The sequence below is a fragment of the Ostrinia furnacalis genome, unplaced genomic scaffold (assembly GCF_004193835.3).
Source record: "Ostrinia furnacalis isolate ACB-3 unplaced genomic scaffold, ASM419383v2 OfSCF2807, whole genome shotgun sequence".
Lineage (NCBI taxonomy): Eukaryota > Metazoa > Arthropoda > Insecta > Lepidoptera > Crambidae > Ostrinia > Ostrinia furnacalis.
This window is the reverse complement of record NW_021133046.1, coordinates 63,902-89,193: the sequence shown is the minus strand read 5'-3', so window position 1 is coordinate 89,193 and position 25,292 is coordinate 63,902. Positions and strand designations below refer to the sequence as shown.

The window sequence follows — 25,292 nt, the reverse complement described above, 5'->3', positions numbered from 1 at the left end:
TAAAAACCGGGCTTTGCCACTTTCGGCCACAAACCTTCCGGCCGAAGATTTGGCTGAAACTTTCGGCTTCGACTTTGAAGACTCTACCATCCATCAACTACGAATTTCATAGGGCTTTTTATTTTATAGAGCTTGTCTTCTTTTCTTTCTAGCTTGCTTTCTGTCCTATTTTTTGTGTGATTATTTGTCTTAATCAAAATAGTTTGTTTCCCTAATATAAATAAATAAATAAATTGGGTAGAAGTTTTTAGCGATTGCCGATTATGAATTTGTTTTCAGTCCAGACTTCGGCCAAAGTAGACCGACGTTAGAACAGCAAGTGTTCATCACTTTCACAATTAGCATGGTATGAGTGACATAGTTAACAAAAGACAGAATTTAAGGAACATAGCGAAGTTATCACGATCTTGAATCGATTTGATTTGAAATGTTACATTGTCTACCTACAGGCATGGTCTATTAGAAACTCACATGTTTAAAGGAAAGGCGACACAGTGGGTTATTTTGCATATTTTTAAAAATAACGTTGCAAAGCCGTAAATGTTCTGAAACTCATTGTATTGGCGTACCCATTTTCAAAAGGTTTAAGTAATTATTTATATAACTGATGGAAAAAAAAAGACTGACATTCTGCTAAAGTTGACGGACGTTCTCAATGAAATTGAAGACAATGCAAGGCTAGTTTAGTTATTTCAAAATTCATTATTACAACCAATATCTATTATTATGTTATAATAAGATAATAATACTTAGGTATTAATGATGAGTCAGTACTTAAACGCCTACACTTTGTATTGAACTTAAATTAATTAAGATTAATATCTGGCTGATAAATAATAGGGTTCCTATTTTAACAGTTCCTTATCGGTATCTTGTTCACAAGATTGTATAGGTACGTTATTTGACAAATTCAAAGTTATTTTATTTTTAAGTAGGCTTATAAAAATCTCTTTTACACGTCCCAGTATTAACCTTAAATCTGTTACCCGACATCTCTACCCGAGACCTTTGAAACCTAGATGTATTAACAGTATTCAGTAGTAATCTGACAGATAAACTATCAGGGACTTTATCAGCAGGTCTAATTTGGTGAAATTTATAGGAGTGGCTAACCATGAGGTTTCGCGGTGTTTGGCTTTAGCTATGGTCCTAATTTATCAATCACCCAACAACCTGCTAGATAAGTCGTATCAGCAGGACAGGTTGCTGATAACATCAGCGTGGGCAAGTGTGAAACGTGGAGGCGCCATGATTGATCGCGTTACGACATATAATTAACAATCGACAAGTTTGTTTTATAATAATCACAAGTTACCAGATAATTGGTAACGAACGCCTTTTCGATGTTTCTGGAAGGATTTACATGTTTGATTGAAATTATTTTGAAATTAATGCCGTTTAGCTAAACAATCATCCTGTTAATTTAATGTATGTAATTAAATAATTTGATCCGGTTGTGAGTTGTGACATAATCAACAGGGAGTCTTGATTAAATTAGCTTTAGCACTATTAGTATTCATAGAGCAGCCAATAACTATAATCAATAGCACCATCATTTCAGCCACAGCACGTCCATTGCTTGAATATAGGCCTCCAACAATGATTTCCACATAGCTCGATTGATAATAAATACTTATGTATGTAAGTATAATACTTTGTGAAAATCCTTGGGGGAGACTTATAAAGCAGTGGGCGTCATTCGGCTGAAACGAACGAACGAACGATGTATAATACTATCAATACTTATTTTAGTTGCTTCGTTATGAACTTATGACCATTTAAAGACTTTCTTAGATATAGACTAAAACACTTTAAAGTACTACGTACCTAGTTAAGTTTGACTCAGTTCAAATGAAGCATCTTGTTTCATATTGCTTCTAATGTCATTACAGCAGCTAAATCGGTGACCATAAAAAATCCGAAGCAAAGCCAGGGCGCACTGCTAGTCAACCATAAACAATATTGTTTCCATCCCAACAACTGCATCCTCAGACCACAGACAATTGCTTTATGCATTACTAACGACCCACTTCCGAAGAGCACTGACCGATATATTAAAAGCCACACGATCTGTCTGTCCGTTTGTGTGGGTTTACGAGTACGGTTGCGATACGATTTCATGTTTCAAAATGTAGATTAGGTAGGTAGTGGTGTTTTGAAAACAACCAGCAAATGGCGAGTTATTCATACTTATAGACATAGTAGTAGAGCATTTAGAGTATTGTATAAATATTGCATTTATTGCATCATTCATGAATAATTTGATAAATACGAATAATAATTAAAGATATTATAATATGTTCGTACACTTCTTGCACATAGACCGCATCTAAAATTCACAACTAAAATTAAATAATAGTTAGATAGGTGCTTAGGATAATTTATTATTCTTGCAATAAAATGAGTTTCTAAACGTTAAAGTTTTTACCCGACTGCGCCAGGTTTTTGTAGATACTGGGAGATGGATTTTTTTTCGTAAATTTTGGATTAAATTCATTCATTAACATTAGAGAGCTCGACCTGGTTTGGTTAACACTCGTTCAGTTCCAGGTTTGGAAATGTTACTTATAATATGTAGATTCTTTATATTTATGAAATAACTGCAGAATACAGTAAACTCACAGTGACAGCGCTGGTAGGGCAAAAAAAGAATGAGACATGTATAGGCTCCTTAAGAGCATTTGACGATTTGCAAGAACTAATTTAATTAGTCTAAACAAATAAAGAAAATTTTGATTTTGATTTTGATTTTTCAAAACATCATAAAGTAGTCGACTACCCGCGCAAACAACAACAGTCAACACTATCCGGAACACCGGCTCGACACAGACCTTGAAACCGGTTGGTTGCGCAAGCGCCGGTAGCCCACATCGCGCGGCATTAAAAGTGCAAGTCGAGGTACTGACATAACTTGCGGTGCCATTTTTATTGACTTGTCTCTTTTAACAAATTAATTATACAACTCTACGTAAAAGCGCTTTAAAAAAAAGAGCTATTTGAGTTGTCAACATCTATCACGCTCGCTTCTAATTGACATTCTGTGTAAAGAAAAAAGCATTTATGACCATAATGTTTTGTTGCAAATAGGTGTTTTATTACTTAGTACGATGGCACAGTGTTCAGCTAATTGTGACCATAGTATAATACTGAGTTGTCTCTACACCCTAAGAAGATTAACCAACATATTTATATGGTAGAGATTATTGCTTAATTATTTACATAGAGCTTCATTCAGAAATCAGAAATCAGAAATATTTATTTGCTTTTGTGTGAAAATGACACCACTGCGCTCATGCAGCTTTCCAGTTATTTTCAGCTGTGTTCCAGAAGGTTTAGTAGAGACTGGAGTCTACTAGGGGCTCTACGCATTGTGAATGTTTGCGATTTGGTTTTGAAACCTTAGCGATGTTATCGGTAGTTGCAAAATTGATGGACGCAATGTGAGGATAGTTTATCAAAGCTGTTAGCGGAATCTTGATTTAGGAAATAATAATTTCATTGACGGGACCTTAATTTTTGAGTTTCCGATAGGTATTTCGACACTGTTGCAAGCGCCATGGTCATGGAGTAACTGAGGAAACTTGCGGGTGAGATGTTATGTGCAGACATATCGGTCTACTCAAAATTAAAGTACATGGTAGCAATCCCGTTAACTGAAGTAAGTTCAGTGGAGATAGACAAAGCTATGATCATCGTAGACGAGTATCGAAAATCTGTCATCATACATTGTGACACACAAGTTACATCGAAGATTTTTACCGCCATTTTTGGCTTATTTCGAAGAAACTTAGCCGTTCCAACTCCTCAACTAAAATGTGAATATTTCATCTGGTACATATTTAAAGACGGACACAAAACAAAAACAAGTAACTTTAAACTTAAAGCCGCTAACGTGGTACGTGAGCGTAGGTCGCGTCCGGGACTCGAACCCGCGCGTGCTCTCACATGCCAAGAGCTTCCTGTCGCTACGCACAGGGTTCACGCTTTTGGAATCATTTATACTTAGAACTACTACAGTTCTTAGATAAAAATAAACGTTAAATAGTAAACAAGTACACTTTTAAATCTTTTAATTCAAACCTTTTTAACCGACTTCAACAAAAAGAGGAGGTTCTCAATTCGCTTGGTACTTTTTATATTACTCATCATAAGAACGCGTTGTACTCGTAAAGTAATAAGTTAACATGCTACTATGTTAGATTCTAGGTAAAGTACGACTCTAGATTTAAGTTGTTTGGAAAAATATTCACAATCTCTTGATATTGTACCTAACTAGTACTTACTACTGTACTAAGTAATACCAGTATACTCTGAATTTTATTACATTAGATGTTTGTATTCTGTAGTTCCTCTATTTGCCTCTGGTAAAGAGAGGGCTTGCTCCTGCAGTGGATGAATATGATGATGATGGATATCCTGTATCTTAAATAAGGTCTCCGACTCTACCATTCAATGAAACCTCTAAAATAAACTCTCCTTTTTTATTCTTTCGTTGTATATTCGTCGGCCGTTTGGTGTAGTGGTTCTAAAACGGACTACTATGCCGAGAGGTCCCGGGTTCGATTCCCGGCCGGGCAGAAATTGAAATGATGAATTTTAATTTCTGTGACGGGTCTGGGTGTTACTATGTATAATAATATGTATGTATTTAAAAAGTATATATGTAGTATATCCGTTAAGCTAGCACCCATAACACAAGCATATTAATTGCTTACTTTGGGGCTAGATAGCGCTGTGTGAAATTGTCGAAAGATATTATTATATTTAGTCGTTGCCGATGGTAGCCCTCGAGCCAGTAACCTACGTCAACCGGCCGACTGAACAATGCGCTGTTCAGTCCTTATAAGTGACCGTTACCTATTCATGTTACACTATAGGGTGCAGCCACATTGAGGTAATTTTCAGCAGCCAGAGCAGCTAAGATTTTTCGCTCGTAACTCGTTGTTTTTTTTTGGTTCCTACCTAGTGGGCATGTCTCTAAGTCGCATAGTTTGCGAAAATTAAGCAAAAAACCAAAAAAAATATGTCCCTTCAAACCCCGCTCTCACCGCCGCCGCGGCTCAAGGGCTAAGGGCTGGGACTTTTGATATGTTAACCTCCTAACTAGTCCAAACAAAGGTACGAAGTCAAAAACTGTGTTCCAAGCATTTCCCTCTATAATACTTTATTAACTGAACTAATAGTAACAGTGCCACACATACGAGTATTCCTCATCACGAATGTTCGCTGAGCTTACGTTACACATACCTAAATGCAGTCGGTATGGACGCACCTTTACACTATTAAGTACTCTGCTACTTCCCTTCGGTGAGTCAGCTTGACTTGGTTCGGACAAGTGTTGAATAGTAATTTCACTTCGAAACCCAATTAGGATGTATGAATAAACATCGGTTAAGGATGCTATGAGTTTGAGGAGTTACATCTTCAAAAGTTGAAGTTAGTTAAAACCCTTATTGATAGAAAATACAGTAGTTAATCTATACTAATATTATAAAGAGTTAAAGTTTGTGTGTTTGTATTTTTGTTAAACTTTAAGGGGTAATCTCAGGATCTACTGAACAAATTTTAAAAATTCCTTCACCAATAGAAAGACACATTATTGCTGAGTTTCAAGATTATATAAAAATCCGAAAAATTCCTCGCGGGCGAAGCCGCGGGCGGAAAGCTAGTGTATTTATAAAAGTAGGTTATAATAACCAATCCTGATTATTATTTACAGATTAAATAAATAAAATAACCGGCGCCACGATTAGATTGACAGCTGAATCGTTCAATTTACGTTCCACCCTGTATTCTGCACATTTTTCCCTTTATAATTAATTCCTGTGCCCATAACGGGCTTTTGTCTGTTCTCCACAATCTAGGAAGCATATGGCGGCCTTATATGGCACGCCCATATATGGCACATAAGTGCGCCTGCGATTGTGTTGACTGCGCGCGATCCTTTTATGTTGGAGCGTTAGATTACACGGATGGTTCTCAAAGTGGCACAAAATTATTATTCTTCAAGTATTCTTGAATACAACGGGACAATTCCCAGCTCTCGTCCCCACGCTGCAACTCCTGTGTAGCCAGGATCTACAGCTTGACCTTAAAAACCCAACCAGTGAAGGTCAAGTTTTGTCCCGGGGAAAAGTTAAACTGTCATTGGACACGCAACGAAATTAAAATTCATGAATACAGTGATGGTCATCATCATTATCAGCTGGTCGTTAGTCTCCTCTGAAGGAAGATGTTTGTTCGTTTTAGCCAAATAACGGCCACTACTGGACAAAGGCGTCCCCCAAGGTTTTCCACAACGACCCGTGCTTCCCACGACCTTCACTAAATCGTTGGTCCTCCTAGTGGAAAGCCTGACCTGCTCCTAGGTATGATGCTGACCTTCTCTAATTTACCAGAGGCAAATGGAGGATTTGACTTAAACGCCCCACGCTGTGACAAGATTTGTTGAGGAGGCCTGATATAGTCGCATTTCTCCCTTCATCTCCTCTTACTCTTTCTCTCTCTCATGAATATTGGGAGTGTTTCTCTAAGGGTCTACTTACTCCTCACTGTAGACTTTAATCAATAGAATCTAAAATAAATTCTTTCTTAGACCAATGTTTGAGAACCGCTGGCCTCCAGTTAATCTCGCATAATCGCAATGGCAATACGGCATAAATGCGTAGTAATGTTATTAATATTTTCATTCACATGATAAACAGAATTAACTGTGTTTGTGTGGAGGTGGCTCCAGTCGACCTACTCGGAACTGCATTCAATTGATAAATAAATTAAATTGCTAAGTTACAGTTATTGTAGTTTTAATAACAATCTTTGACGTGGGAAGATGTTTGATTTAAACTGAATTTAAAAAAGGTAACTAGTATGTATAATTATTATAAAACATACATACGAGTATATGTATTTTTTTCTTGCACCTTTCAAGCTCTACATGACCCAAAGGTGGTGGTGGGGAATGCAATTTTGCCTGATAAAGTTCTAATTTTCATAATTTAAGTACTCACATTAATTTATCTGTTACAGTATATCATGAGGAAATCTGAAACAAACAGAAATACCAAATAAGTCAAACAAACTCAAGCAAAGACTCGCTCAAAAAAGCTTAATTAATATGTATAAAAAATACAGATTTACAAACAGTTAATCCAAAAGCTTTCGGAGCTCATATAAATTGACTTGGCATAATAAAGGAACCGAATCCGAGACTTTATTACATCTCAGAAGTGTTACACCCGTATTTACAAACATTACTATGAGGTCTCACAGTGCGCGTGGACGCACAGGGTCCCAAAAACCTTCATAGGCAATATTTGAGTGGCGGAGTGACACACACGAACCAATCACAGAACTCTATTCAACGCTATGCGTTCGACTCCGCATAGCGTTGCTGCTTCACTTAAGCAAGCATAATTTGTGAATACGGGTATTACTCGTACATAACGGAGTTATTCCCACCTCTCGTTCCCACCGCTGCAACTCCTGTGTAGCCAGGATCTACAGCTCGAACGCCAATAAAACCCAACCAATGAAGAAAGGCTAGATTAGCTAAGAAGGCTAATTTAGCTACGTTAGCAAAGAAGGCTAATTTAGGCGATTATCACACTGTACCGCGGTCCGCGTGGCGACATAATAATATAACGAATTCCGCGCGCAGACGCGTTGTCAGTGTGTTGCGCCGCGCGTGTTTTCTATACAAACTGAGGTTGCATATAATGATTAAATCTGTCCTCCTGCGTACCGCGGCGGAGCGCGGTGCAGTGTGATAATCGCCTTAGTGTTACCTAGGTGGCAATCAAGGCTCTATTTTATTAAGTCTGATCTGGAAAGCATCTTTCTCCAGGCAAATCCTTGAGAAAGATCGAAACTAGCGCTCGCTGGTGATATAACGCGTCGGCGACATCAAAGCGGCGCCATGTTGGGCACTCGCGCGCAGCTAGTGGCGAGATTGCCATGTGCTATTGGTTTAGGGCCGCGGTGTACTGGGAGCGATACTTTAGGTAGGTATTATCTTTTAGACTAAGAGCTAGTGAACGTCAGACCTACGTCATTTTATAAAAGCTGAAAGGTTGTCAGCGTATGCTCCCAACATTGGTTAGAATGCTGGTGATTCATGAAGTTTGGGTCATCGTGGCTTTGGCAGCTATCCTAAAAAAACTGTCTGGCAAGGAGTTGGGACTGTCAAAACTATCTGGCTGATGTGGAAATAATTTCTAATCATTGCCCAAATATTATGCATAATAAAACAATCCACAAACTACAAAAATCACCAAAATTGGTTTGGAAGGATCCATGTCAAATCGACGCCTATGGCAGTCATCATACTGATCAATGGCAGGATGAGCTGTTGCCTGAACTTTATTAAAATGATATTAGGTTCAAAAATACTTTCTTCCTTATACCTACTGGTTATGACCACAGACTACAGATTATGCCCTCTTATTCAACCTACACGATTGAAGAAGAGTTTAGTAAAGTAACCTTAACGGCTGGGAATAATACCCGAGGCGCATTACATCCTTCAGAAGTGCTACTTAAGTGGCAGTATTCTGAAGTTCTATAAAAGGCTATTATTGTCTCTAAGACTGTCTTCTATAATATTATCTTCATCACACAACAAACAAACTTACTTTCATTTTATGACAATTAAATATAAATCAATATATTTTGCAAATATCATTGGAACACAAGCCTAACCTAATTATAGTAATTTGTCAGCTGTTCGAAAGCCTATAAAAATAGTTGCCAACGTTTTCCCGAGACCCTTCGGAGATTAAAATCGCTAGATAAATATAGTCGGCGAATAGAACATGTATTAAACATTCCTTGAAAAGTGTTGGCGGGTAGTTTCTCTGATGGTTTATTTTAAGGCCGGGTAATTAAGCCGTTGGCTGCCGGCGTGTTTTAGCACAGAAATATTACCATCTTACCTAAGTCTGTCGCCATAACAACAATGTTAACAGCATTGTTGTGTTCCGGCAGTTAGAGGTAAGATAGCCAGTTCCTCCGTGGTTGAGGATTCTGGGTGAAGCTCGCTTCCACCTTCGGCCTGATCGTCACTTACCATCAGGTGAGATACAGGCCAAGAACTTCCTCGTTGTGGAAAAAAAAAACTTGAGTATAAAGTATAGACGTACGTAAGTAAACTAATGCTAAGTAGCGACACGATGTAATCATGCAACTGTTACGTTTTTTGTACCTCCTTTTTGGAAAAAATAATGAGGTTCTCCCTTGACCCTAACTTAATGCTTAGAAAAAGTATCTTATTATTGAATGGAATAGCAGTATGAAAGGTGCATTAATTGTTCTTCAATTTCTTCTTCTTCTATCGTATTGGTTTCAACCATAATGTAATGGTAATTGGAGCAACCCATAGTTTAAATTGGGCCATGTTGTCAAATTCCTATCCTATAATCTATACTAATATTATAAAGCTGAAGTAGTGGAACATGACGCTCAACCACCATAAGGAGTTAGAACATTTAATTTACACAATCTTGGTTTGTCTATATATACTGGGCAGGGTAAAAAACTTCGTCACCGCGATGCAGGATTGTATGCGCGGTGGAGTTTGCCATAGTAAGATCGTAACAGCGCCATCTGTTGGTACGGTTTGTAGTGGCGCAATTTATTAATCACAGTTTGTTTATTTGGTTGAACGCGCTAATCTCAGGAACTACTGGACCAATTTGAAAAATTCTTTTTGTGTTGGATAGTCCGTTAATCCCTGAAGGCTTTAGGCTATATATCATCACGCTAAGACCACTAGGAGCGGAGCACCAATGAAGAATGTTTCAAATCAGTGATTTTTTTCCTTTTGAGAGCTGACGCTGCGTAAACGGTTAAAGTTTCGCATAAATTATGTATGATAGGATTTTCCCCTTTAAAAGTTCTACAAAAAAGTCCGCTACAGCATATGTCTATCTTTTATGGTTGGCTCACTGTAACCTTTTTGTCTGGATGTCTGGATGTTTGTTCCTCTTTCACGCAAAAACTAATAAACGGATTTTGTTGAAACTTTACAGTATTATTATTTATAACCCAGGCTAATATATAGGCTACAATTTATGACGATATGTGACAAACTAAATTTCAATAAATAGTTAAGAGGTGAGAAATATCCTTAAAAACGCCATCTATCGACGTGCTTTTGACGGTCGTAAACATTCATGAGAGCGAAGCCGTGAAACGTATCATTAGTCCTAATTAGGAACTAAATATTACATTTATAGAACTGTTCATAATATTTAAAATTTAGTCATTATAGATATTTTATGTAATTGAATAATTCACTGTGTTTAAACGAGCAAATCAAAGTCTAAATTAGTGACCGCCATCTATCGACGTGCTTTTGACGGTCGTTAACATTCATGAGAGCGAAGCCGTGAAAAGTATCATTAAAATTTTATGTAATTGAATCATTCACTGTGTTTAAACGATCAAATAGTATTCAAACATTTAGATAATAACGTTAAAAACCATTTAAAAATCCTATGAGAACTTTTTCGAGTTCTACACGGACGAAGTCGCGGGCAAAAGCTATTTGTAAAATCATCATCATCATCATTTCAGCCATAGGACGTCCACTGCTGAACATAGGCCTTTGTAAAATAATTAGACTAAATTATTAAAAGTGCCTACCCAAAGTCATTAGTCCACGCGGACGAAGTCGCGGGCACAGCTAGTAATAAATATTTTCGGACAACAACCAGTTTGATTCTATTATTGTTGATTTGTTTGTTCATTTAGGAACTCGTGCTTACGAGTTCCTAAATATTTTGCGTCTTATGGAATCGAACCCTCAACTTATGACTAGACCACGGAGGTCCTCAATCGATTTCAAATCACTAATTGTTCTTTCCAAATCGTCTGTTCATTTAGTAAACACTTTGTCCACCACTTTCCACCATTTTGGTCATCTTTATCGTACAATCAGCACATCAAGGTAACAACACCTTATGTAGTCGGAATAGAGGCGATATTGCCAGTTTGTTTAGCTGGCGATTGTACAGTCAAGGTTGTCAAACATGACACAGTTCCTTGCAAGGAATTTCGTTTATCTGTATAATGACCGTCTTAAGGTCCTAAAAGATTGCTTTGTTTACTTACAATGTTGGTTAAAAGATAATGGGGTTTCGATATTTTCGTTATCTTTACTAACAAGTTCAATTGGTAAGGTAATAACCCCAATACCCGTCTACGTTTACTTTCTGGTTCTTTGTTAAAAAGTAAGTAGTTAGTTCAGATCTTGTGAAATTAGTATTTTTCGTATTCTTGGATTATTAAATTAATTTAAGATATTTTAAACTTTGAAAATGTTTCAGCAGTAATGGATGGACAGATGACCTTCTAAAGGTTTCAGGAAAACGCTACATGCAGGGCCGCTACCAACCGGCAAAATAGAAATCATTGGGGGAGGCCTATTTTCAGCAGTGTCCTGTAGCTGAAATAATAATGAGGTTTTTTATGGGATAGGGGCCGAAGGAGCAAATGCATCGTCTGATGGTAAGTGATTACCGTCACCCATAGACACCCGCAGCCCAAGGGGAGTTACAGGTGCGGTACCAGCCTTTAAGGTATGCAGTACGCTCTCTATTATCCCTTTCAGCACAGAATAATACGAAAGTGCGTTCGACTTTGAAAAAATCTAGTGAATTGGTAAATCAATTTTACCGCGCCAAGACGCTTCCGATCGATCGTACGGTTCGATATATTTGCTATTTTTCATACAAAAACTTTCAATGGCGTTCAGTCGGTGCTGTGTTGAGTGACAAAGATGGACGTGTACCTGACTACGGGAGGCGTGAAAAGTATTAATTTATTTAAATTACTTCTTTTGTGGATTTCAATGAATTTTGTGCGTATTAATTTAAATTATATCCTTAAAAAATATAATTCGCTTTAATTTTATAAAAAGTTAGATGAAGCCGAGTACCAGGTACTCCTAAAGTTCTACAGCACGAGCGTGCATGTCGGGACGATGTTTGAATTTTTGGTAATGTAAGTAATGGAAACCTTTCGAATCTTTTAAAGGCCTGAACATCAGATTTACTCTAGAATAAACTCAAAAATGTCTCCGAGACACATAGTACAAATCCGCTGTAGAAAATACAGCCACCAGTGAAAATATTGAGAGGATACCAGGATTCTAGTACCAATAGATGAACCAAAATGATCCCTTTTATGAAAATATCTAACCCCATGTGTTATTGAATAATAGCCTCAACATCTGGGATTCAAAAAAAATAAGTTATTACTAAAAACGAAAGCTCATGTTCAATTTTAAGATGCTACTACCCCCAAAATTCAGGTTTTGACAGAGTTCTAGGTTAGGGCCATGAGCTATTTTTGAATTTTTTTTCCGAAATTAGTATCTAATTACGATATCATGTCTTTATGAAGAATAATAAAGCTCCTTATATCTAAAATGTCTTTTTTAATTAGTTTAAACTAGCTTTCCGCCCGCGGCTTCGCCCGCGTGGAATTTTGTCTGTCACAGAAAAACTTTATCGCGCGCGTCCCTGTTTCAAAAACCGGGATAAAAACTATCCTATGTTCTTTCCCGGGACTCAAACTATCTCTATGCCAAATTTCATCAAAATCGGTTGCGAGGTTTAAGCGGGAAAGCGTAACAGACAGACAGACAGACAGACAGACAGACAGACAGAGTTACTTTCGCATTTATAATATTAGTTAGGATTGTAATTGTAATGAAATAGCTATTCATAGGTTCATGACGGATTGATACGATCGTGCGGGGGGGTTTAGGGGGGTTAAAGTCACCCCCTAAATTTTTTCGCTATTTTTCTCTATTTACTAAGATCCTAAAGACCCCAGAAACTAACGCGATTTTTTAGAAATCGTCAAATTTTTTTCTCGTGCTGAAAGGGTTATAGTAAGTTAATGAGCTAGATTTTTTATGTATAACAAGGCAGCTATTTGACCGCAATCGCACCTGGTGTTAAGTCTAGGATGGTACATATCTGCTCTGTAAGTGCCTATTCACTTTCGCCTTGAAAAGGCCCGGATTATAGTGTTCGGTAAAGACAGCAGCAGGCAAGGAATTCCAGTCCCTAGCTGTTCGCATTATAAAAGAGTTATCGAAACGCTTAATGCGAGGTGGTGGATTATCTATAGATACTAATATTATAAAGCTGAAGAGTTTGTTTGTTAGTTTGTTTACTTGAACGCGCTAATCTCCGGAACTACTGGTCCGATTTGAAAAATTCTTTCAGTATTAGATAGCCCATTTATCGACGAAGGCTATACAACATCACGCTACGATCAATAGGAGCAGAGCAATAATGAAAAATGTTGCGAAAACGGGTTTTCACGCGTACGAAGTCGCGGGCACAGCTAGTCGTTAAATATATGTCTGTTCCTAAAATAATTTCACTAATCTAATTTGAAGTTTAAGGTTGCACCAAACGTGCGCGTACTTACGCTCCGGAAGCGTTTCCTTTGACAACGCGGCCTCGCGGAAGGCCGAGTTTTGCATATCGTGACAGACTGCTTGGGACGCCAATGCCAATCAGCATGTTAACAAATTGTCACATGATTGGGGTATGTTTGAATTATTCTTGAATCTAATATCGAAATTTGAATCACAACGTATAGGCTAGGGTACTCTAAGGCCCAGAACACACGGTGAAACGCAACTGCAACGAAACTGCAACTTCTAGTTACTTTTGAGTTGCATCTAAGTTTCTGCAATAGCGTCCGTTGAGAGACCACATTATGACGCGACCAGTTTGAAACTCAAAAGTAACTAGAAGTTGCAGTTTCGTTGTTTTTTGTACCTAACTGCAAGTCAGTTTACAATAGACAAGAGAAGGTGGTACAAAAGTGGTGTTATAATAAAGAGAAGTGTTGCTTATCTTACCACTCTTACCAGCGGTTAGTTATAGAGTTAGTTATAGGTACTTTACTAATCTTCAAAAATAGTGTTTTTTTTTCTATAGTTGTAACTTATTATTTCCCTTGCTTATAGAATACTCCCAAGCCGCTTTCGGCTACGGTAACTACGACAAAATTCCTTTAGTCCGCAATAAGAGGGCTACGCTGGGCTGCCCTATCATGTGCCCTCACATGGCTACAGTAGCCATCTTGTTGGTAAACGTGCGCGAACAATGTCGACACGTTAGGACACCACTGATGTATAGAATTATAACAGATATTTAAGGGATACGTATTAATTTGCTTAAAAAACTCAGTTAACTACAAGCAACTTAATTTAAAGTCAAGTTTAATTCAAATATGGGTATGAATGAGCATACCCATTCATACTTATGACATAATTCTCATAAACCGTATTACCATACTTGTGGCCACGAGACTTACATAAGCGAACCCATAAATCATGTGTGGCCATGAAACGAGCGGTTTTGACCTACTTGTCACTCGTCTTGACTCGTCTTATTTTATATTAGGAGCATTTACGAGATTATGTGAAGATGACATTTAGCTAATCACGAATAAAATGTTCAAAGCTAGCATATCATCGGGGTTGAATTTGGAGATCAAAGGAATATCAAAATACCTGTAATCGTCACAAATCACAATATCAATGTGAGGCAAAAGAAATCAATCAAAAGTGCGTAGTAGTTTTAAAAATTCTTATTCATTACAAAAAAAGGAACTTATATCTTATGTAAAAATGAACGTATCTACCTACCTACTACATTAATATAATCTTTGACGTTATGTCAATCAATACGAATTTATGCATAACTCTACCTGACGTATCTCTCACGGTCGTTGCACAGAAGTTAATAAAATTATTTCTGTAATTTTGTACCAACCTAAGATGTCACAAAAATACTCCAATATAATTTGGAACAAAAAAAGAACAACGTTTATGTATTTAGTAGGTACTGGATCCAAAACATTTCATTATCTACGAGGATAACGAATTAACAAGATGCATTTTGTTGCATAACGCCACGTCACGTTAGAAGCTCCTGTTATCTGATAACATGCAGCTGTGCAGCCTGATAACACAGGTCGACGACCTTCCAATCTCGTGATGTAACTTTGTGATAACGAATAAAGCTTTGTGAAGAAATTATTGTACGAGGGATCATTTGAGGGTGTGTTAAAAGGACAAGCAAATAAGGAGATCTAGAGAGATCCCGTTTTATTAAAGTTACTGCCAGCATTGAGATCGTCGGTCTATCGAGCTAGGAGGCGTTCTAATATACTCCTAACCAAGAAGATGTCGATTCCAATTTGAAGCGGCAATAGCCCAATGATGTCAGTGGTCGCACTGGCTGAATCGAGATCAGAGGACCGCAGGTTCGATCCCCACCGCTAGACTATGTTTTTTTTAAGATTATTAGCAATTTTTATTGCCCAAATTACTAATAGTCCCGTTAGCCCCTCGTGGTAAGCTAAATAAGCTTGTGTTACGAGTGGGCTCACCACAAAGCCGAGCGGCGTTGGGATTCGAACCCGCGTTCCTCGAATCTCGAGTCGGCCACTCCGACCCCTTCACCGTTCGGCTATCGTGGCGATAAAAAACTATTGCAGTGAGTAACACTCTTATCACAAGCATTTACGTTACCACGAGGGGTTAATATTCACTCCCATGTTGATTAAATGAGGTTCACCTAACACGTTACCCTACCCCTTCTGGGAGCTGTCAAAATGATCACCCCATTTGAACAAAACACTACTTTTGCCGGTACAGGTGCACCATCTCTGGAACTTTTCATAGCTTCTGTGATGAACATAAATTAAGTTTGACAGCTCGTAGGTTATTTTTATATATGTTTAGCCTTCACGAAAGGATAATTAGTCGCAAAAACTGCGCCCACGCCGGTGAAATCGTCATTGTCTACAGCAGCGACCCACTAAAACGAATTAACATTCCAAATTTGAGTTTGTGAAATTTAGAGAAAGGCTGTTTTTGTGCACAACAATTGTTTTTAATTAGTTATGTTTAACATAAACTTAAAAGTCACAAAGATGCTTTAATTATTTTTAAAAATCATTATTAGATATACATTGCTGAACATGCATTATCAAATCCAGTAACCTTGTGTAAGTTCAACCTTATCCAGCATTTATTTTATTAGATAGGTATGGTAAATCCGAAGTCTAAGTAAGACAGACGGACAACACAATCGTAATTCAATGTCAATGGCAATCTTCATCTAACCACAACCACTTTCCATAGCTTGAAATATTCTTGGCATCCTCCCATAGAAAATAGGTGAAATTTAACAACTATTACTATCTTCCAGGTTTATGAAATGTAAACATTTCTCAGCACTATCTGTTTTTTTATGCATAAAAAGGCAGGTATTTGACTGCAATCGCACCTGGTGATAAGTGATAGGCCTTGTAGCAGAATTTTAGGCAAACACTGCAGTTTTGTTGTCGTCACGACAAGAAGAACAGGCCTACATAACATACTAATAAATAATTTGAATCATCAAACTTGTTTTGTAGCTTTACTCTTATGCTCTACGTTTCGGCTCCGAAAGTTCATAGCTCATCATAACTGCTAGAATGCACTGTTCCATTCTTTTATCTATTCCCAATTTCTCTTTTCATTCAAAAAGTAGGTGAAGGATAGCAATTAACAAAAGAATCATTAGCTTCAGCGTTATCTTCAATACAAGGTAGCGTTGTATCATTATTATTTGAGCCTTGCTCGCGCGCAGTTATTCGATTATATTTTACTCATGCAAACAGGAAGCGAGTGCGGCCGTTACAATCATGTTACTTACTTGTCTCGTTAGCATACGGCAGGGATTCACTTAGAGGCACAGGTCGGCAAAAACAGACAGTTTCGGCAAAAAAGGGGCCACTGTACGGGAGCCACTGTACGGGGGCCACTGTACGGGGGCCACAGCAACGACGACTAATGAGAAAAAGATTGTACAGACAATGCTACGTTATGCCAAAACATTGGGGCATGGACAGCGTCACCATTGACGCATATTTGGTCATGGTATAGTAGAGTAAGTATGCGGATTGTAATTTAATTATGTCAAGTGTCTATGATCTATTTATGTTGAGATATTTTGATTTTATATCCGCAGACTCAATCTTAAAATATGTTTACTCTATTAAGTGTGACGGTTTTATTGCTATTGAAATATTCAGGCCTCACTGCATCTAAATTGGCAAAAAAACTGGATTCGTCAATTTCGTCATTCTTAGTCCCCCTTTCTTTTTCAGTGGATTATTTTATTCTTGTCTCCAGATATGCATTGATTTACATAGACTGGCTGATCTCGCTGATCCATGCCTAAGTTGTGATTAAGTAACGATATGAAACATAGCGTCCACATACTGTTATAATGTTTACTCAGATAATATCTACACAGATAATATCTCGGCGCTTATTATGGTAATTATATGAATGCAAGCTTAATTAATACGTAATACATGATTGTAAGTTATTTACAGATAATAAAATGCCTCCTACTGATGTAGTGGGTGGGCGGTAGCTGCTGTGAAGGGCTATAATAATAATAACATTGATAGTCATAGCTTCTGTCTTTAAAAGAGATAGGGACGGAAGGTTAGGCAAAATGCCCTTCAAAGTTAGGTCCTTATAGAAGATTATTATGTAGTCTGCCAGTTTTTATCCGACTTAAAAAAGGAGGAGGTTCTCAATTCGAGGTTATTTTTGTTTGTATGTATGTTACTGCACAATTCCTTTGTTCGATAGTTAATCCCGAGGTGTTCCCACTATCACCAAGTCAGGGTTTGATGATAGAATCCTAGGGAAATCGAGAGTAACTCAAATTTTATAGGCAGATATTACGGTTTTTCATATTTTTTCTTAATTTCAACATCAGTTACAACAAGTTGTTGCAGAAAGAAGATTCCTATCTTTTCCTTCTGTATGATCGTACTTTAGTACAATAGATGTTTCCTGGGTCAAAAAGCAAGAGTTTTAATTAGTCCGTCAGTTAACTTATCAAAAAATACTCTACATGTATTACTATTAAATTTAAAGAGATAAAGCGCGCCAAAGTTCATAAGAAGAGGCCCGTGACGTCAATGCGTGCATAAAAGTGCCGCACGTTGTGACGTCGTGCGGAACTTCAACGCACCATAACTATGTAATTATTTGTTAGATTGACAAATAAAAATATATGTGTCCAATATTTTTTGATATTAAACATGACGGACTAAAAAAAATTTTTTAGGAAACTAGCCTATTGTATGGGCAGTTTTGGCAGCGCTTCTACAGAAGGCTTCCATAAAAACAAACCCAGAAGGGGTTTCGTTTGTTCGTCATTTAAAACAATGGCGGTTTCTTGCCAAACCGTCACCATCGGCGCGTGCGCAACTATGTGCATGCTAAACAAATATGGCGGCGTGTTGACGCGTCATTGTGTGCTAATCGAGATCTTTGACGTAGGTGCTAATGTGTAATTAAATCATTCGCAACTGTGGGCCTGGAGTTGGATGTCCAGGGTTTCGTGATTCGGTCCCCCTTCTCCAGATAGCAGTTAGTACATGGTTTGGTATTATGGTTCTTTTATAGTAGAACCATGTAGTGCGGTAAAACAGGACAAAACAACAAGAAAAAAAAAGCTGTTGCGAAAACATAAATTGAGAGCATTGGCGCCTAAGAAAAATTGTAGTATTTGGTCTGATCTAAGCATGTTAGACGTTAATGGGGTTCATAAAGTCTGAAAACAATGGGCTTTGACACTTGGGTACCTAGAATAGGATGACTTAACAGTAATATAGTTAAGTAACATAATTAGACTAGTTAAGATTCTAAGTAGAGATCTTGTTTGGTCACAGCGATTGCAATTTGTAAATAAGTTACTATGAACAAAAAGCTACCAAAACATCAACAAAAACTACTTAAATATTCAATGATCAATCTTAATCAATCACTAATTTAACACGTACCATTTAGTCAGTAGGATTTGAAACAAAAACTTGGCTATTTAACTTACGGAAGATTTGCCAAATAGTTAATGTCATCGGTAACCTTTATCGGTACAAGTTTAATATTGATTGATAACTGACATCAAACGTAAAATTAGCTAATAAATCAACTATATGCTGATGTATTACGAGGTTACATTTATCAATTGAACGGTCAATTGCGTATTTAAATATCATTTAGCTACTTAATTTTAGGATTAAAATATTAATATGCGTAAGCAATTTTTGTTATTTATAAGAAGTTAAAGTTTTTAATGTAATTACGAAAGATGCTGCTAATTTATGCTCTTCCGATAAATTATTCAATATAAAAAATAAGTCAAAGTTTTTAAAATATACCAGTGTGAAGCCACTTTAATACCAAATCTCAGAGGCTTTATCTTCATGCTATGTGAGGATTTTTATGTATGAACAAAAATATGGATTTTAAGAACTAATCTATAATTATGTGCAGTTTGTGCAGTGCTCTAATGATCAAAGAAAATAATGCAGTAGACTAAGAGCTATAAAAGCTGAAAGTTTGTCAGCTTTTATAAAATGACGTAGGTCTGGCGTTCACCAGCTCTCTACAGTGTGCGTGCTTACCATGAGTTTACGTTAGGTGTGCTCGCTAGCGAGTACGTCAAAAAAGTAAATGAAAATTTTAGTTCTTGAAAGCAGCCGCTAGGGGCGCTGTACAATCTGTCAATAAGTACATGATTCAGGAGCAGTTCTCTGAATTTACCACGCATTCTTGTAAGGTAAACTCATGGTTTCACACTGTTCTTTTTGTTCAGCTTTAGTTTCGTAAGGGGGCTTAGGTCGGTTTCGGCCTGCATTAAAATTCCTAATACACCCATGATTACCATGCCATAGGCCATACATGGAAGCAGCTTTCTCTGCAGCACAATGCATCATCCGTGCGCGCGCGCCCTTATGCAATGCAGGGTTGCCACGATGATGCACTTTGCATTTTTATTGGGTTATGAATTTTTGAGCGATAAACATGTGGGAATATGCTTTCTATATTATTATGAACGCTTTTGACTTTATGTTAAGGCTAGATAGTTGAAGTCTTAGTTTAGAATTCAAAACAAAATTTACGCCTAACTTTGACGGATTCATCTCGCGAATATAATGTGAATTAAACTTAAAAAGTCTAGATTTTTTTGGCTTTTATATCTTTATTAAGTATTTGTGTTTCAAAACATTATTTCCAGGACCAATTTTTTAAATTAAATATTTTGAATTCGCTACGGCCATAAATGCGTTTGTGCACATATTTAATTTTTCTGTAATATGCAATATTTTGCCTTTCTATTAGTTGACTTTATCTTTATCATACACTGGTTGATATTGTGGCAGTTAAATTATATGAAATTGACAAAATAATAAAAAGGAAAGTCAAAGATTAGCTTTTGGACCTATTTGATTTGAACTTGATACCTAAGCTAACATCATCGGTTCCAAATATAAATTCCACTCCTGTGTGCTACTAGAGCATTGTCAATCACACGAGTTCATCAACCCTTGCAACTTAAAACCAAAGCTATCAAAAATAAAACACCATAAAAACTTTTTGACATCCTTGACTACTATAAACGCGTGATGGTCAAACTGACAGCTGGCTTCCTGTGCTTTCCACCATGCTACATCCATAACAATGCAAAACCGACCTTAATAGACAGGGTTAAAATCCAAACTGTTTAAAAATCAAATTAAGTCGTGTGACAAACTGAACTACACCTCGTGCATTGGAATTTAGACGTAATAGCTTAGGTAATAAAGTGTGATGGTGGTGCAAATGTAAAGTATCATGTCGTTAAGCCATTGTGACAGTAATAGTAATCCAATATTCATAATGGTAAGTTTTGTTTTGGTCTCCATTGAACCATAGCGTTTTGGGAATAGACTGATTGTATTTATTGATGATGCCGATCCTCCGGTTTTTAATTCGAGCCTGTAAGCTGATATTTTTAATGTAGCCAAAGAAGAAAGACTCGCAAGAAATACATATTTAAGAATTTGCATGCCTGATTCTCTTTATTAATGTCCTTTACGACTTGCGACAGTCAGGTTTTTAATTCCAAAAAAGATAGCTCGATAAATATTTGTTGGAACCCGTTTCATGTTCGCACTAAATGTGATAAGAAAAATGTAAACAAACAAGTCAATTTTTTGAGTGGAAATTAGAAAACCTTTTTACAATTTAGACCCTCGATATAAAATTCAACAATTTAATTATTTTATTTACATAGACAAACGGTACCTTCCGTGGCCAGCATTTCAGCCTATACACTTTTTATTGTAACTAATATTACATCTACACAAGAAGTCACAGTGTTTATAATAGTTTGAATATCGTCGTACATAAATAATAAAATCAAAACTTACCAAACACAGCTGCAAACGCAATGACTCATTTGCATGAACATAATCGAGTAGGCCAATAATATGTAATTAATAGCATTTACCTCACAAAATACGCGAAATTAAGGAAAACTATTTAGTAGTAATTCGTAGACTAGGTCAAGATCGCTGCGGTCACGTATGCTCCGTCATTGACTTTGCTTTACTACGAATACGAGTGTAATTTTATTCATAATTATGTATAAGTGTAACAAAATTAAACTTTTTGTTATTAATATGGTCAAGGTTACATTAAGGTACTGCGTGATCTATTTCAATTTTTCCTAGACTTTGTTGGATGGATAATTCTGTGCAAATTCACAATGCGACTTGGAATTCCAAGAAACAAACAAGTGTATAATTCACGGTAGATAGGTAATAAGTGTCTCTGTGGTCTAGTGGTAAAACCACCTGCTTCAGATGCAGAGGTCCCGGGTTCGATTCCCAGTGGAGGCAGATTTTTCTGTTCGGTTTGGTTGGTGGTAGGGCTTGTTCTAGGTCCGCCTGGCTGGCTACCTCCATCTTACCTAAGTCTGTCGCCATAACAATGTTATCAGCATTGTTGTGTTCCGGCAGTTAGAGGTAAAATAGCCTCCGTGGTTGAGGATTCCGGGTGAATCTCGCTTCCACCTTCGGCCTGATCATTACTTACCATCAGGTGAGATACAGCCCAAGAGCTTCCTCGTTGTGGATAAAAAAAACACGTGAATTGATTTACATAATTTCAAATGCAATATCAAATATAATCTATCCTGATATTATAATGTAGAGTTTTTTTGTTTGGTTGAACGCACTATTCTCAGGAACTACTGGTCCTATACTATGATCAGTAGAAGCAAGAACATCAATGAAACATTTTGCGAAAACGCGTACGAAGTCACACCAAGTCATAGTTTAAAAATATTAGTTACAGTCAAAACTCATAATCGGTCAAACCCACATTTGACTGCAAAAAACAGTCAAAAGTTATATGTATTGACCAAAGGCATTGGTCAGAATCAGAACCACTTTTATCTGATTTTTGTATGGTTAAGAGTTTTGACTGTAACATGTACACCGTAACCTTTTAAACGACCCAAAAATCTATCCGAAACCGTGTAACAAAATAAAGGATCCCAACTATCCAAGGACTTTAGTATACAGCTTTTAAGATAAAAAACGCCAACTGATATTAATTGTCCATTTACGAACGATTAGCTTCCTCAATTGAATGATGGATGCCTTTGGTACACACTTCGCTGGGGCTAATAACAGACATAAATTCTCATTGGAGACTAAGTATAGAGTCTTGTATTGGTAGACTAAGGATCATAAACATGTTGTTTCTGGTTAAATAAACTTTATTACCTCAAAAGAAATTATATAGAATAAGAATACCTACTTTATTCAGCATAGAGAAATAAAATAAAAATACAGTACAACATTTTTAAACTACAAGCTATGCTGAAGAGGCGTCCGCTCAGCTATATTCGCGACATAACAAGCGCCATGTCGAGAAGCTGGTTTTCAGCGGGAACCAAATACCGGGAAATATTGTTTCACTTCATGAGAAAACTTATGTTGAGTTGTTTTGTATAAATAATTGAAATACTCGATCAAATCGCATTAGGTATCTAACGTCTATACAGTTAGAGGGATCATTTTAATATCTTCTACTAAATCTGTTTGGTAAAAGTTAAAATAAACAACGAAATTATCAGAAAGCAGTATTAACGTAATTAAGTTTATATGGCAAGAGGAAAAATATTCTAAAATGCTGATTACATAGCAGTACCTAGTTCTAAGTTATTACCAGGTATTTCAGAATTTACAAGAAATAAAGTCTCCCATAAAAGCTCATGTTGTCAACATGAGGAGTAGGATACGGCCCCCATTTGTCTATGGTAAATTAAAGCTACCATAGTAGAGTCATGACCTAAAGATGAAAGCATTTCCAAAATGTAGGTATATTTCCCATTTTACAACTACAGATCTAAATATGTGCTTACTTATAGTAGGAAAGTGATTCAGCAAAAAATAGCACCTCCAAATAATCAACCCACAGACCGCCTTCATGACCTATAGGTACAGTAGAAGATGCAGTGAAAGTACATCAAGTGTCACCATGGTTTCACTAGAACCATGTGTTTTACCAACATTCTGGTAAGGTCAACGGGGTCATGGGGCCGCGGTATGTCAACATGGGACTTGAACATCGCTTTCTATGCTTCATTGGTTTGGAATTTTATTTTTGATGGGTTTATCTTATCTTGTTAAAGATAGTAGGTAAGTATAATAATAGTTCCCTAACTACTTGGGTATCCCACAAATGTCTACTGACTAAGTATGCGCATTCTGTTTAGTAACGTAGAGTTTTTCTAAAACACGAAGATGTCGGGTTAGAATTTGAAGTCAGTTTTATACTAACGTAGCGCTTGTAATCCAGTTATTTATTACTCAAGGCTCTGTCTACAGAATTTATAATTACCATAGGTCATTGTATACTTTCTAAGAAAAACAGTTTTATAGAATTACACATCGCACAAAAGAATGCAAGCTATTTTTATACCTACGAAAATTATCAAAACTGATCCAGGTGCTAAAATAGAAAAACACTGTTCAGCTGCTGTAAGCGAAGGGAAAATAGCAAATCAACACAGACTCAGGTATTTTTACCTAATATAAGCCACTGGTTACATGACTTACTAAAGGTCTTTTTCATGTTAAACCTTCGTCCAAACAATAACAAGTAGCAAGTTACATTAGAGTCCATATTCCACGGACTATAATGAATAAGTTACGGTCAAGCGCAAGAGTGGTTGCGAAAACGACTGTTTGGAGGCGCTATGTTTACTTTGAACGAAATGTTTGGTTACGAAACAGAGCCCGAAGAAACAAATACTACAGCTACTTTTTGCGTGCTTATGTTTTCATAATTGTAAGCACTTTCAGACGTCCTTGACGACTATGCAAGCTAAGGACTGTGGCATCTTAATATGTAATAGTTAATTGTAATAGATCCTACTTACAGAAATGTAGATTCTGATATGCCATCGACTGTAAATTGCCGATAAATGTTATTTGTGCATCAAAATGTATAAATCTGAAGCATCTGGTACATACTGCAAATAAAAGTCTCAATTAATAGGTACATTTTGATCAAATCTTGCTTGATGCTGAAAACATCTCAAAATCTGTGCAATAAAAGATGTAAGATCATGTTTATTCACTACATAGTAGAAAACAAAGCCGCTTTCCGCTGTCTGTCTCTATGATTATGCTTAGATCTTTAAAACTACGCAACGGATTTTGATGCGGTTTTTTAAATAGATAGAGTGGTGCAAGAGGAAGGTTTATATGCATACTTAGAACCCGTGCAAAGCCGGGGCGGGTCGCTAGTTCTAAATAGATTTTACATTATCTTCGCATTTCTGACGCCTCAACTAAAGAAAACTCTGACAAAACACTCAATAAACATGTAGTTACGTTAGGTCATTTTATCTTTCTGTAACTCTACATAGAGAAAACTTTTCCAAAACATGGTATAATCAAATTGACCACCATTTTCGTAAAATAAACACTAATCTGCATAAACCTCAATATCATTACCCAATGATATGTAACACTATGTTTTCCCTTTCAATCAAGTATAAGTGTATCTTAAGTTCGGTTGCTCAACTCGGTAAGCAAAATCCGACATCAAGGATCGTTAAGAACGAAATGTTTGTCATTGAGTAAAAATATTGAGTGGGTAGAGTTGGTCGGAGTCACTTATTTTATCGATAAAATGTTCAACAAAAGCCTACTTACATTTTGAAATGTCACTTTTCACAAATACTTTTTTTTAAGTAAGCCTAAAAACTCATGTGATTCAAGCCTGAGATGTCTAATTTCCATATTGAATTTCAATCATATTATTATTATACTTTTAAACTAAATTTGAATGTAGATTCTAAATTGAATTGTGGTTCCTTATTATGAGGCTGTATATTTAAATGCAA

General features: G+C 36.8%; 1 protein-coding gene across 1 annotated transcript in view; it reads right to left on the bottom strand.

The window, feature by feature from the left end:
- form3 (FH2 domain-containing protein formin 3) overlaps positions 1-25,292 on the bottom strand; it is a 122,002-nt gene that overhangs the window by 46,148 nt on the left and 50,562 nt on the right. Inside the window, exon 4 of the mRNA XM_028309636.1 lies at positions 7,012-7,042. The gene's annotated coding sequence lies outside the window, so the exon portion shown is untranslated. The remainder of the gene's footprint in view (positions 1-7,011; positions 7,043-25,292) is intronic.